Genomic DNA, 16,299 nt, shown 5'->3' with positions numbered 1-16,299 from the left:
TTCACCTTAAATTTATCCCTTTTGGCTCCTATTACCTATCATGGCCATCTGCACCTGAGCTCACTTAATGATATAGCATCACATATTCATTCAATTTCATAGCACCAACTTCCTTTCCTTATTTCCTAATTTTCACATCCTCCACCTTTCTCTGTGTCTTAGGCCTATTGAAATACTGTATAGTAAGCCGTTTATCTTTGCTGCAATGAATGTATGTGCATGGTTTTAAAGGGACAAAAAAGCCCAGAATTGTAATAGAAATCATCTTTTTTTCATCATGTACTGTCCTTTTCTTTTACATTTTAGCATAAATTAAACGAGTGCCACTTCTCAATTTCCTGTCTTTGACCAAACCAATTGTAAATATAGCTCAATTTTAACTAGGCAGACTTGCAGGGTGATTGGTTAGTTGGTTAAAACAGTTCGTTAATAGGTTAACACAATATGGAATATAATAAATACTCAGAATGTTTGCAACATTTGTTTGTGGAGAACCTGTTATTTCAGCATGATCCATCAATAATGGGCTAGATGTCTGGTTTTGAGTTCAAAACTATTATTTGTCTTTGAACCCTTTTGAGTGAGTCTGTCTTTCTGTTTGTCATTTTTTAGCATTCTTGTATTCTTCTGAATACCTACATGGGATGAGTAGTTGCAGTTTTAAAACTTGTGTAGCTACATATGTTGCTGCTTGCCTTCAAGTCCTTTTCTGATATATGACAAGCCTAAGTTAAATCTACCTCAGGGTTTTCTTGGCAAGATTTGTTCAGAGTGGGGTTGCCTTTGAGACTGTGAAATTATGCTTTGCCCAAGATCCCCCATTGGATTTCCATGGCTCATCTGGGATTTGAATCCTAGTCCTCAGAGCCAAATGCTCAAACCACTACAGAATGCTTGTTCTGTGTTCTGTGTATATGCAGAATATACATCATGAAAGCTTTCAAAGCTTCACTGGCTTCTTCATCATGTAAATATCCTAAAAACCATACAAGAGAAGATAAGGCTCAGCAATCACAGCTGTTATTACATCAGCTGAGATGGCATTGTTGCCTAATGGAAAAGCTAGTGAAGCTTTGAAAGTCTCCATGACATATTTTGAGCATTTCAGTTGGTCCAATAAAAAAAAAATCACTATTTTGTGGATTTGTGATTTTTTTTTATTTTGTTGCATAGCCTACAAGCTACTCCTGAATGTGTTACATATAATATGTAAGCTAAAGGAGACAACTCACACTGTGCATTTTTTCAGGTTATTCTTTACATAGTGGTGGTTCTGTGGCTAGGAAACCAAAGGCCAAAATAAATGTGCAAGATTAAGGGGAGTTGTGGCAAATTGGTTTCTGTCAGGTGCAGTTCTGGAAGAATGCTATAATTAACCTAAGTGTTTGCCTCCTACTGCCTTCCATTACACCCTTTTATGCCTTGATGCAAATTGAGGTGGCAGTTCTCATCTGTGCTGATGACACTGGTAAGCCGTTCTTTGGACACAAGAGGCAGCCAAAAGGGAAATAATTGGGTATTATTTATAACAAACCAACAGAGCTGGTTGATGACTTAGATTCCAGTTTATAAGAGACAATTAAGGATATTGCATTGTTTTTCTTCTTCTTTTCTCCCAAAAGGGGGGAAAGTTGCGGGGGTTCCCTAATAGCCCTTCTGACTCTGCATCATGTCCTTAGAGCACATTTGTTGTGTGTTGCATTTATTATGATCCACTTGTTATTATCTGTAATTATTTTGCTTGGGGGAGGTCTCTTACTCCACAGCGAAATTTGTGACTTGATTATGAGCACTCAGCTGCCCGTATTTAAGGTAAAATTACTGCAATTAAGAAATGGATCAATCCCAGCAGCAATTTGACTGGCTCAGGACAGAATAAAAGGAACAGAAATTAAAGCAGCTTTTGTGGCATTGAAGCAAGAAATGAGAAGTGGAGATGTGGGATATAAAAAAGTGCCCTGCATAGAAAACTCGGCCATAATAATTAGAGTGGCAAGACTGTGTAATTCTCTCTTTTTTGGGTCATTCAATCTACAACAGGAGAGCATTTCATCCACTCTTTGAAATGTGTACTGTATATAATCAGGATGGATAGTTGGAAATGTCTGGAACCTGGCTTTGTCATGTATTTCCTTTGGTTACTGAGTTTACCAGCCTACATAACCTTGGCTTCACTGTACCAGACAAAGCCTACATTAATGCATGTATGTATTGCTATGGGCTGTTTTTACATTTTTTCCCAAGGAATTCTTAGATTAAACAGCAAAGAAGTGTATATTAAGCATTATTTTATGAAACCTCCATGGGAAAGGATGCATTTTAGTTATGTTGGCTTCTAGGGAGAGTTCACACCTGTTTGTTTTAGTATCCATTTATTTGTCTTTTTAGCCGTTCACACTATTCACAGAACTCTTCTCCTGCACCACATCTTGTTCTTATCTGTTTTTTTAAAACTGTCTTGCTTTCACAACTATACACAGAAATAGGGAATATGAGATGGACCAACCCAATATTAGTATTCTGTGATATATATTTGAACTTCAGGTTTTTGCCTAGTTTCTTCACAGCTATCATTCTAAGCTAAGCTAAGTCTTCTGATTTCTTGACTGCAGTCTCCATTCTGATTAATATTTGAAGCCAATGTATGAAGAATCTTGAACTATTTCAATATCCTGATTAAAAGTTATGTAAATCGTCTGTGATCATTTGCCTTGACTTGTGTGTATGTGTGTATATATGTGTGTGTGTGCACATGTATGAGATATAAACACACACATATATATATCACATATGGCACAGTGGGTAAAACTGCTGACTGAAAGGTCGGTGGTTTGAATCTGAGGAGTGGGGTGAGCTCCTGCTCTTAGCTCCAACTTCTGCCAACCTAGCAGTTTGAAAACATGCAAATGTGAGTAGAGCGATAGGTACCACTCTGGCGGGAAGGTAATGGCACTCCATGCAGTCATGCTGGCCATATGACCTTGGAGGTGTCTATGGACGATGCTGGCTCTTCGGCTTAGAAATGGAGATGAGCACCACCCCCCAGAGTCGGACACAACTAGACTTAATGTCAGGGGAAAACACCACACATACTACACACACAACTTTTAATAAATCACTGAAATGATCAGTCATTCAAATTAACATTTATTTGAATTAAGTTATCTTTTGATTCATTGAAAGAGAAACTAGATGTGCTTTGACTAGCAGACTAGCAATGACCAACATAAATCAGCTCCCAAGTGTCACGCTCACTTCAAACGACCAGCATGAACGCAGATCAAAGGCAGCTGCTATCAAAACCAATCTTTATTGAAGAACACACGACTTGGGAAAAGTCGAGAATGACATAATGTTTACATACATCCACTTTTATTACCTTTGCTACTACGTCACATCACACGTAAATATCATCACCAAAACCCCACCCCCTGTATCACATTTCTACCATTTTCACACAAACTACTCATTATACTTGTTTACATTTTCACTCCACCAGTTCCCAGGCTGTGCTGCCAGGTGTTCCAGGAGCGCGCTTTGTTATGGCTTCAATTTCCAGAGCTTGCAGACTCAGCTCTGGGAATTGGCCCCATGACACCCAAGTATCATCTTTAGGAGTTTGTTATGTTTTCCAGGCAACTCTATGGTAACAGCTGGTAAAAGCATGGCTTAGAATTACTTGGAGAACCAAGAAAATTCCTTGAGAGGAGATATTTTGTCAGATGCCGGTACATGAAACCATGGGTTGGGCGTTAAACTGTACTCTTTCCTAAACTGTAAATCCCAGGATTCTATTGGATGGAAGCATGGCAGTGAATATGGAATCATTGTGTGGTGTGATAGGGCCCTGATATGAAAGGAGGGTTGTTGGGGTTTCTAGCAATCTGTGCAATATGAGAGGGAATGGATATAAAAAAAGACTAGGAGCATTATCTTTTAATTTTGTAGTATGTATTTTAATATATGTGTTATATAAGAATGTATTTTTGGTATTTTAAATGTGTTGCACTCCACCTCAAGCCATGAGGAGAGGTGGTTACATGTAAAATGTGTCGTCGTTATCATTGTCGTCATCATCGTCATCATCGTCATCATCATCATCATCATCATCATCATCATCATCATCTTGTTCTTCTCTTGTCACTTATGGTGTTAACGTGGGAATATAATCATGATTAATGGGTGGTAATATAATTTTCTTGGACCTTTATGTGGGAATGATTATTAAAGTTATTTCATGTTCCTGCTAGAATCATAGAATAGTAGAGTTGGAAGAGACCTCATGGGCCATCCAGTCCAACCCCCTGCCAAGAAGCAGGAAATCAAATTCAAAGCACCCCCGACAGATGGCCATCCAGCCTCTGCTTAAAAGCCTCCAAAGAAGGAGCCTCCACCACAGTCTGGGGGAGAGAGTTCCACTGTATTTGTATATTGGAATGATCATCAAAATTGGTTCATGGTTTAACTATTACTTGGGGGCTGCAAAGTCTACCTTTTTGCCTTGAATTGAAATTGGTCCTTCCAGTTTCTCAAAAACATTTATCTAGGTGAGGAATGGGCAATGTGTGGTCTCTATCAACACTGAGATCACTCAAGACCAACTTAACAGAAACAACATCTGATACAAAATCATCACTTTTCTTCTTCTTTGTGATTTTAAAACATTTTTGCCCGATGAAGAAGCCAATTGATTCATGCAAGTTTACATAAGATACATATGCTTCTTAGGGCCCTTCCAGGCAGGCTCTATATCCCAGGATCTGATCCCAGGTTTTCTGTTTATCCCAGATTATCTGGCAGTGTGGACTCATATAATCCAGTTTAAAGCAGAAAATCTGGGATCAGATCATGGGATATAGGGCCATGTCTGGAAAGGCCCTAAATTGGCTCTCCACCAAAAGGCATCACTGTTTTGTGGATTGTGTATTGTATTACATTACCTGCTCTGCGAGGCTTTGAAAACTATCATGATTGATGTTCATGCACAACAAACAAGTAAACAGGAAAAACAAAACTGTGCCTCTACATTAAGGGATTAATAATCTAATTCTGAAGAATGTGGACAAATCTAGAAATCTAGAAAGAAATGCAGATTAGTACCATTGCTGGACCACATTCCAACTGCATTGTGGTTTTGGAAGATTAATTCATTTTACCATTGAGGGAAATTCTGTGCTGCTGTGTAGTAGAAGTGAAATATGGAGGGCTTTAGATATAAACTGTCCACTAAATTCCCTGTAGTGAATGGTTTTCACCTTGTACTTTTTGCTTGGTCAGCTCACCCCTCTTTGCGTCTTCCTGGCTGTCCTCCATTTTGGAGACGAGCGGCTGGATGTCTGTCAGACATTTTGCTGCTCATACGCTATCTTGTTTGTCTGTCACTTTCCATTGGGCTTTTCCTGTTTAAGCTCGGGGAGCATTGGTGTTTTTCAAAGGGGACGCCGCATGGCTGCCGTAACTGTCGCATAACATGGAGGGGGAACCTATGTTGAACCGTCAAAGGCAAGAGCCAACAGCGTTTGAAAGCTTCATTAGCCGGCCTTTGTTCTGACTCAGTGCAGTCAGGCAGGCAAATAATGCCTTGAGTGTTATCAGCCATGTGCAGGCCTCTGTTGCCTAGCAACCCAGATTGGTCCACATCTCCGGTTTTCTAGGAGGAAAGCAAAGGCAATGCAGCACTTATCATTTCCTCCAATTTTGCTGCAGTGCAAATAAGCATCTATTCCTAGTTACACAGGCTTTGCACTTTTTGCAAATCCTGCCAAGAAATCTCAGCTTCTTTGTTACAGCAGCCCGCTTTTTAAATGTATACTATTTATCATTCAGTAAGGAACCGTCAGGTTTTTGACTGTTTGGCCCTGTGGGTTAATGTTATGATTTACTCCTTTTTATGAATCAGCCCTTTTCTAATGTCAACTAGAATTTGTGTAATTCTTCCCAAACATGCTGAAAAGGGATGTGGGAATCCTTTATTCCTCCAGATGATATTGAACTGCAATGCCCAGCTTTCCTCACTATTAGTTATTCTGCCTAAAGCTACTAAAAATTGCAGTTCAACACGTGGAGGACCAGAAATTCCCTACTGCAGATGATTCTATTTCTATACAGTACAGTTCACATATCCATGGGGCTCCTATCTGCAGTTTCATTTATCCACATCAGAAAATAATATGCCGTTTGTAGGCATTTCCTGGATCATTCACCATGGCTTCAATGGGGTTCATTGTTATTCAATTTCACATATCCATGCAAAGTCTGGGAATGTATCCACCATGGATATGAGATTCTTACTGAAGTTATGTTCCCAAATCACAGCAAATGGATTCCTTAGATTGAGCTGGATGGCCCCTGTGGTCTCTATGGCTCTATAACAGCCGTGAGCAAACTTGGGCCCTCCAGGTGTTTTGGACTTCAACTCCCACAATTCCTAACAACCTATAGGCTATTAGGAATTGTGGGAGCTAAAGTCCAAAACACCTGGAGGGCCCAGGTTTGCCCATGCCTGCTCTGTAATGTGTGTTCTTCAATATTTTGTGTTTCAGATTCTTTCAAAAGCTACATTCGGCCCCAGCTCTGGAGTGACTTAAACCAAGCTTACAAAACTCTCAACCTGATCCAGTTTCTCAGGCTAGAGAAGCATGGCAACCATCATTTGTTTTGTTTGTGTTGTGTGCCAGCAATGTTCTCAAATCAGCAAAATTTGAAGTAGGAACCAGGCACATTGCTAGCTTGAGCCTTGCTCTTTCACATCATTCTCTTGACATTGGCCAGAATGAACTCTCTCAGCCAGAAGAAATCTGGTGGGATGACCATATGCCCAGCTGTAGGAGAGTCCTCTGTTTGCAGAGCAGTTACATGACCACCCTCTGTTTGAGGGCATCATCTATTTGAAGGCTATACAGTCCAAGCTCTGAATCAACATGCAAGACCATAGAGCAAGGATGTTAATGTTAGCATCTGAACAGTCAACTGAGCAAGTGCATAGCTTACCTGGTCACAGTCTTCCCTTCTGTGGTGGGAGCTATTATCATCCTACTGAAATTAGCAATTATTTCTAAATTTACAGCAAGCCCTTTGTATTCACTGTGATTTTGTTCCAAGACTCCGCATGGACTTCTGTGGATGCTCAAGTATTATTATATGCATTGGCATATAATAATAAAATGGTTTCCCTTGTATAAAGTGGCAAAATCAAGGTTTGTTTTTTGTTTTGTTTATGTTTGCTTAATATTTTCAAGCCATGGATGGTTGAATTCATGGATGCAGAATCCATGAATACAGAGGGCCGACTATATAGGCAGTATGTGTTTTGAAAAGGGGGAAATGCATTCTACTATCAGTTAATCAATAAAACTAAATATAATTAGTAAATTAAAGTAGCTGCCTATAATGAGTTACTTATTTTTGTAGTGAATGCATAAAGCACATACATTTGAAAAGGATCAAAAAGTTATGAGCACTCAATCAGTAATGGCAACTAATTGTTTTTCAGACAATACAACAATCGATGAAAACAGAATCAATTGATACAGAAAGTTAACTGTATATATAAACATGTGGAATTTTAAATAGAAAATGCCATCCTCTCCCTCCCTCCCTCCCTCCCTCCCTCCCTTTCTTTTTCTTTCTTTCTTTCTTTCTTTCTTTCTTTCTTTCTTTCTTTCTTTCTTTCTTTCTTTCTTTCTTTCCTTCTTCTGGTGACATATTTCCTCTTTTTTGGCAATGCACAATTGACCATTCCTGGAATTAGATGTTTTTGGGGCACCTGTAAGAGCCCTACTGGTGTCCCTGTCCAAGCAAATTGTTTGTAAGAGATGGTGTGCGGAAGAGTAAGTTCACTAATAAGCATGGATAAAATGTTGTTCCACTCTTTCATAACATTTTCTGAGGCTCTCTTGCCTGTCATTTTTGTCCTCTAGCAGAACAGCCCTTAAGGGTTGTATGAGTCATTGTCCAAATTGGCTCTTTGAACTTCCATTGCTCAGGCTAGCATGTGGGTTTTATTTTCATTACTCACATTATAGTTACATGTGTAGCCAGGGTCTGATGGCTTTGCTCATGTTCCTTATCACAACAAGAAGGGAATCTTGTCCTGGAAATAAATGAAACAAGTCCAACAATCCTAAACAGTAGTGAGCTGGGGTTTATTTAAACAATGTAGTTTCCTAAACTATAGTTTGGGTTTATCTCTAATAATTACCACTACGTTAACCACAATTTGATTAGGTTTAGAAGACATAGTTTTTTATTTCATGTCAAAAGCATTGCATATTAAAATGTTGTAAAGCAATGCTTTGGGTTGGAAAGATTAGCTGTTTACAAGAAACATTGCCCAGGGGACACCTGACTGTATTTACTCAGTTTTCGAGGAGGCTCTTGCCGTGTCCCCCACATAGCAGGATGTAGTTAGCAGTTATTCTAAATCTGAAGAAGGGCAGGCCCACAAACTGAGGTTGTGTTCTTGTAACACTAATAATTGGTTTAATGTTGCACCTAAACCAGCATACTATTGCAGTGCCAAAGTAGGATTATAAAAATAAATATAAGATCTTTCTCTTTCTCTTTGATCATAATGGTCATGGTTAAACTAACAGGAAAGTTCATCATGTTGTTTTCTTCATTAAAGAAAAAGAATATGATATCTATCTTGAAGTTTTAATATAGGGTTCAAATCAATAATCACATTGGAATTGTCACCATACTTAAACAGCTCTCTGGGAAAGGGGATGTCTCCTTTAGTCCGGTATTTCCGGTATTCTGCTCCGGTATTTCAATATCCAGAAATGATAGATTTTCCTGTCTTATTAGTGATGCAGTTTGTGGATTCATATAGATTAACTATGTTTCTGTCTGTAGCAGATTTTTTTAAAAAGAGCACACAGAAAACTAGAATCCAGGATGTTTTTGAAATACAATTTCCTCAGTGCCAAACACTTTAATAACAACTCCGGAATCAAAAGCTTTCAGACTCATTTATTTTCCGCTACATATCCAAACTCTGACGGGTCAATAATACATATATTTCTTGGATGACATTTTTTCTGTATGCAATATTCAGCTTCAGGGAAAAGTGTACAGTGCTAGTTAGTTTTGTTTTGTTTTTTTTTTTTAAAAAAAAAACACTTATGTCTGGGAATGTTAAAATATAGGAAACAAATTAAGTCAAATTATTAAGATTTTAATTTGGGAATGAAAATGTTTGAATTAGGATAGATATAAGTCTCATTTTCATGTATGAGGGATATATAGTCTGTGTTCATCCAATATATGTTTGTTTTCAGAAACTCTAGAAACCAAAAATTCTGATAGTTTATTGATTTGCATTTTTGAATGAAATGTGTATCAGAGCATTTGAGAATATACAGTCTATGTAGAATGCCTGGCCTCAGAGGGGGAGAAAAAAGAAACAGGCACACTTCTATTCCTTGCCCCTCTTGGCTAATTAAATCAGCCAGAGGAGGGTTGGGAGATTGGTTTGTGAGGATAATTAACTCCTCATTGGATCAAGGCAAATTTCCATCTGCCCTAAAACAGGCCATAGTGAGGCCAATTCTGAAGAAGTCCTCCCTTGATTCGACCATTTTAATTAACTACAGACCTATCTCCAATCTTCCTTTTTTTGGGCAAAGTCCTGGAGCAGGTGATGGCTTCTCAGCTCCACGGTTTCTTGGATGACACCGATTTTCTGGATCCATCACAATCTACCTTCAGACCTGGGCACAGTACCGAGACGGCTTTGGTTGCCTTGGTGGATGACTTCCGCAAGGAACTGGACAGGGGGTGTTATGATTGAGCCTCATGGCTCTGTTACTGACAGACGTGGGCGTAAGACTCCTCGAGAGTCAGATACTCTCGAGGAGCGAGAGAGAAAAAGACTGCGAGACATATTTGCAGCACCATCTGACGAGGAGTCTTTCGAAGGGTTTACGGAGAGAATGGAGGAGGGGCTGGTTAGCTCAGAGGAGGATGAGATGGATTGGACTCGGGTAAGGGAGGAAGTGGGTGCCACTGGCCATGATGGGACAGAAGATGAATGGGGACCTTCAGGATTAGACCCATGGTTTAGCTGGAGGGATGGGACGGGATCCACAGCTGGAGATGCTGTTGGGCGTAGTCAGAGGTGTTCCAGCTCTGACGAGGAAAGTGATGAGGAAACGCCCGGGTTAAGGAGGACAGCTGACAGTGATGAAGATTTGTAACTGGCATAAAATGGGGCTTGGGAGCAATTGCAAATTGCGTTGGGCAAGGTAATCTGGGCAAACGCTTGGGATCCGTGTGTGTGTGGGACGCTTCCCTGAAGACTTGTGTGCTTTCCTGTGCTGTGACGTAAGTTGATTGGAATCCAGGGTCAGACGGCGGGAGGGATTGTGTGGGCATTTGTTTGTGCAAACCTGTGCTTACTCTTATTAGCTTGACCCTCCGTCGTCTTCTTGACGGACGCCATCTCCTGCTTTGAGAACTCGGACTGAACTGACCACGGCTTGTCTTCCCCCCTTCTTGGACTTGGAAAAACTACAAACGTCTGCTTCTGGCTTTGATCTACGGAACGGAACTGGTCTACTCAACTGCTACAATCCTTGGCTGATTTACTCGTGTTGGAGATCCTGTCTGCTGTGTGTGTGGGGGAGCGACGCAAGTTACTCTAAGCACAGTGTTGGCAGCAGAGAGGAATCTGCTGCCAATTAGTTGCATTCTTTGTATCTTTTGTTCCTCGGCTTTCGTTTCGTTTATACCCAGGCTGAAGCAAGCAGTTTGTTTTTACCCGGATTAAACTCCAGTTTAATCCGGTTTATCTTTTGAACATTTACTTTTGCCCCTTTTTGCTCCTAAAGGCAAAAACTGCCTGGCCCTTGTGTTTTACGGGCATTTTTGAGTTCTGTAATCTAATAAACTCTGTTACTTTGAATCTTGTGGCGTTCTGTCCTTGACAGATTGCCCAACGCCCATAAAAAGTTTATTGCAGCAATAAACCCGTCAGGAAGACGATGGATGAGTTAAGGGCCAAAGTAGACCAATTGCAAACGGCTTTTACCGTTATCCAAACAGCTCAGGCTGTGAAAGGACATGTTTTGACTCCTGAACGCTTTGACGGAACCAGGTGCAAGTTGCCAACCTTTTTGGCACAAGTGGAGCTTTATTTTTCTCAGCTCAGTGCTCATGCTTTTCCTACAGACACTAGCAAGGTGGCCTTTATTTTGAGTTTGTTGACCGGTCCCGCAGGACAATGGGCCACTAATTTAATTTTGGGAAATGACCCAGTCAAGGACAATTTGAATAATTTCAAAAAGTTGTTAACCGATACTTTTGGGGATCCTCTCCGCACGGAGAACGCTGGGTGGGCTCTGTATCGGTTGAAACAGGGAAAGGGGACTGTTTTGGATTACTTAAATAAGTTTAACCTGTATCGCCACCAGCTGGATTGGGGGGAAAATGCATTCATGCTTTTATTTACTGCCGGGTTAAGTGAGATGCTCCAGGATGAATTAGCACGCTTGGAGCCGGCTGAAAGCTGGGACGCCTTAGTAGCTAAGGTGCTGCGTTTAGACGCAAGGTTCGAGGCTCGTAAACACTCAAAAGCAATGTGTGCGCCACCCATGCATGTAACCAGGGCACCTGTGGTGATGGGGGAAGAGCCCATGGAGCTTGGGGTCTTTAAAAAGCTGTCTACAGAGGAAAAGAGCCGTAGGAGGCAGCTGGGCTTGTGTTTGTACTGTGGGAATGCTGGGCATTTTGCCAAAAATTGTAATGTGAAACCTTCCCAGCTTTCGGGAAAAGGCCAGCCCTAGTGCGACGTGAGTCCAACGCACTAGGGCTCCTCAAGCAGTCAACTGAGGGGAGGAAGCATGTTTTCGTACCCATTACATTATCTGTTGGGGGAAGGGAACTTGTTTCTACTTTGGCACTGCTGGACTCAGGAGCTACGGTCTCCTATGTAGATATTGAGTTTGCTAAGAAGCATGGCATTCCTAGAGTGCGCAAGGCATGCGACGTGTGGGTGGAAGGAGCAGATGGGAGACTGCTGGAGACTGGGGTGGTTAACCATGAAACCTCAGCAGTAACGTGGGAGGTGCAGGGAGTAACGGGAACGTTTGTGTGGGATATTACGAGCTTGCCTAGATATGATGTGATCCTGGGGATGGATTGGCTAGCTGTAGTAAACCCACATGTAGATTGGGCAACACGTAAAGTGATCTTAAAGAGGCAGGATTGTTGCACTCTAAATGTTACTCATTCTGATATGGAGGGAGTGCCTGCTGAGTATGGGGAGTTCTCTGATGTATTTTGTAAAAGAGAAGCGGACAAATTACCACCGCACAGGCCATATGATTGCGCCATCAAGTTGGCAGAAGGTGCGAAACTGCCAGCAGGGAGGCTGTATGCCTTGACTGTACCGGAAAGGCAAGCTTTGCGGGAGTTTCTAGATGAAAATTTAGCCAAGGGGTTTATTCGCCCATCTAGTTCTCCAACTGCGGCACCGGTATTCTTTGTAGCCAAAAAGACTGGGGAACTTAGGTTGGTCTGCGATTATCGGATCTTAAACAAATACACCATTCGGGATAGGTACCCGCTGCCTTTAATCTCGGAACTGTTATCAAGGGTGCAAGGGGCTAAGGTCTTTACCAAGCTTGACCTGCGGGGGGCCTATAACTTAATCCGTATACGGGAAGGGGATGAATGGAAGACGGCATTTAACACGTGTTTCGGATGCCACGAGTTCCGAGTCATGCCTTTTGGGCTTTGTAATGCTCCTGCGGTATTCCAGAGGTTCATGAACGATGTGTTCAGGGACCTAATTGACCAATTTTTAGTGATTTATTTGGATGATATCTTGATTTTTTCTAAGGACGAGAAAGAACATCGTCAACATGTCAAGCAGGTTCTGCACCGACTGCGGGCTAATGGGCTTTTCGCCAAGGCTTCCAAGTGCGTCTTTCATGTGCCTGAAGTGGAGTTCCTAGGTCATGTAGTGTCAGGTAGGGAACTTAAAATGGACCCACATAAGGTTGACGCCGTCAACTCATGGCAGGAGCTGAAGACTAAGAAGGATGTACAAAGGTTCTTGGGTTTCGCTAATTACTACCGGGAGTTTATTCCGAATTTTGCAAAGCTCACGGTACCTTTGACGCAGCTTCTGCGCAAGAAACAGCCATTTGTGTGGGGGCGGGAAGCTCACGAGGCGTTTCTACAACTAAAGTCTAGTTTTCAATCGGACAACATACTAACCCATCCTGATGTTGACAGACCGTTCGTGGTAGAAGCGGACGCTTCTAGCTACGCGTTGGGGGCTGTATTGTCTCAGAAGGATTCCTCAGGGACCTTGCGTCCCTGTGGATTTTACTCGCGGCAACTAACACCCTTCGAGCAGAACTATACCATATGGGAGAAGGAGTTGTTGGCGATTAAGGTGGCGTTTGAGGTGTGGCGGCACTGGCTTGAAGGGGCACGGCACCAGATCGTGGTCAGATCTGATCACAAGAACTTAGAACACTTGCAAACAGCAAAGAAGTTAAACCAGCGTCAAATCCGCTGGGCTTTGTTTTTCTCCAGGTTTAACTTCAAGGTGCAGTTCGTGGAGGGGAAGGCAAACTTGCGGGCCGATGCTTTATCCCGCAAGCCGGAATTTAAGACCAATGAGCAGGTAGTATGTCAGACCATCTTGCCTACTGCCTCTCTGTGTGTTGTAGATAATGAGCTTGGGTTACATGACCAGATCCTTGAGGCTCAGAAGGATGATGTATGGACTCAGGAGCAACTGATGCTGCTCTCTGCAGGTAACCGTACCATACTGCCGCATCTCCAGGATCAAGACGGGGTATTGGTGCGTAGGGGGCAGGTTTACGTACCAGTAGGGACCCTCAGGTTGGAGGTGATTAGAGCCCACCATGACGAACCCATGGCTGGGCACTTTGGCAGGTTCAAGACCGTACAGCTTATCACCAGGAGCTACTGGTGGCCAAAGATGCGGCAAGACATTCTGCGCTTTTGTGACAGCTGCGCCGTTTGTCAGCAGAGTAAGACGCCTGTTGGGCGCCCTAGAGGGTTGTTATCGTCTTTACCTGTTCCGGAGAGGCCATGGCAAATCATTTCCATGGATTTTATTTCAGATTTGCCTAAGTCTGGGGGTTATACTTGTATTTGGGTGGTGGTGGATTTATTTAGTAAACTGGCTCATTTTATTCCTTGTTCAACCATTCCGGCGGCCCCTACGTTGGCCTTACTATTTACAAAGCACATCTATCGTTTGCACGGAGCACCCGAGGTGATTATTTCAGATAGGGCTCCGCAATTTGTGTCACGCTTTTGGAAACACTTCCATGAGTGTTTGGGGACTAAGTTAAACGTGTCTTCAGCTTTCCATCCGCAAACGGATGGACAGTCGGAACGGGTTAATGGGCTCTTAGAGCAGTATCTGCGTTGTTTTTGTTTAGATCAACCCACGGCTTGGGTAAAGTGGTTACCGGTGGCGGAATTTGCTTACAACAATGCGGTGCACACGTCTAGTCAGCATACGCCATTTGAGCTAACTTATGGTTTTCACCCACGGGGAGGTGTGGCGCCGTCGACCAATGTGGTCTCTTCGGACCCTGTGTACCGCTCTTCGGAAATGGCTGCATTGCATGATGTTGCCCGTCGCTTACTGTTGGAAGCTAAGGCAACGCAGAAGACTCAGGCTGACCGCCACAGGCAGGCAGGGGAGGAGTTGGAAGAAGGGGATTTGGTGTGGTTATCTTCCAAACATATTAAACAGGCTGGGGGAAAGTTTGCGCCTCGGTATTTGGGTCCCTTTCCTATCGTTAAAAAGATTTCTTCTGTTGCGTTTCGTTTGCGTTTACCGTCTAGTTTAAAGGTCCATCCAGTCTTTCATCGTTCGCTGTTGAAACTTGATACCTCTAGTCGTCGTGGTGCTATAGCGGAGGGTATCACTGCCACTTCTCCGCCATCGGGGGAGGAGGCCTTTGTGAGAGGGGATAGTGTTATGATTGAGCCTCATGGCTCTGTTACTGACAGACGTGGGCGTAAGACTCCTCGAGAGTCAGATACTCTCGAGGAGCGAGAGAGAAAAAGACTGCGAGACATATTTGCAGCACCATCTGACGAGGAGTCTTTCGAAGGGTTTACGGAGAGAATGGAGGAGGGGCTGGTTAGCTCAGAGGAGGATGAGATGGATTGGACTCGGGTAAGGGAGGAAGTGGGTGCCACTGGCCATGATGGGACAGAAGATGAATGGGGACCTTCAGGATTAGACCCATGGTTTAGCTGGAGGGATGGGACGGGATCCACAGCTGGAGATGCTGTTGGGCGTAGTCAGAGGTGTTCCAGCTCTGACGAGGAAAGTGATGAGGAAACGCCCGGGTTAAGGAGGACAGCTGACAGTGATGAAGATTTGTAACTGGCATAAAATGGGGCTTGGGAGCAATTGCAAATTGCGTTGGGCAAGGTAATCTGGGCAAACGCTTGGGATCCGTGTGTGTGTGGGACGCTTCCCTGAAGACTTGTGTGCTTTCCTGTGCTGTGACGTAAGTTGATTGGAATCCAGGGTCAGACGGCGGGAGGGATTGTGTGGGCATTTGTTTGTGCAAACCTGTGCTTACTCTTATTAGCTTGACCCTCCGTCGTCTTCTTGACGGACGCCATCTCCTGCTTTGAGAACTCGGACTGAACTGACCACGGCTTGTCTTCCCCCCTTCTTGGACTTGGAAAAACTACAAACGTCTGCTTCTGGCTTTGATCTACGGAACGGAACTGGTCTACTCAACTGCTACAATCCTTGGCTGATTTACTCGTGTTGGAGATCCTGTCTGCTGTGTGTGTGGGGGAGCGACGCAAGTTACTCTAAGCACAGTGTTGGCAGCAGAGAGGAATCTGCTGCCAATTAGTTGCATTCTTTGTATCTTTTGTTCCTCGGCTTTCGTTTCGTTTATACCCAGGCTGAAGCAAGCAGTTTGTTTTTACCCGGATTAAACTCCAGTTTAATCCGGTTTATCTTTTGAACATTTACTTTTGCCCCTTTTTGCTCCTAAAGGCAAAAACTGCCTGGCCCTTGTGTTTTACGGGCATTTTTGAGTTCTGTAATCTAATAAACTCTGTTACTTTGAATCTTGTGGCGTTCTGTCCTTGACAGGGGGAGTGTGACCCTGCTGGTTCTCTTGGACATCTCAGCAGCTTTTGATACCATCAACCATGGTATTCTTCTGGGTCAGCTCACTGGGATGGGCCTTGGGGGTACTCCTTTACAGTGGCTCCAGTCCTTCCTGGAGGGCCGTTCCCAGTTGGTGAAGCTGGGGGACACCTGCTCGG

This window comes from Anolis carolinensis, chromosome 4, assembly GCF_035594765.1.
Source record: "Anolis carolinensis isolate JA03-04 chromosome 4, rAnoCar3.1.pri, whole genome shotgun sequence".
NCBI classification, from domain to species: Eukaryota; Metazoa; Chordata; class Lepidosauria; order Squamata; family Dactyloidae; genus Anolis; species Anolis carolinensis.
This window is presented reverse-complemented; position numbering follows the sequence as displayed.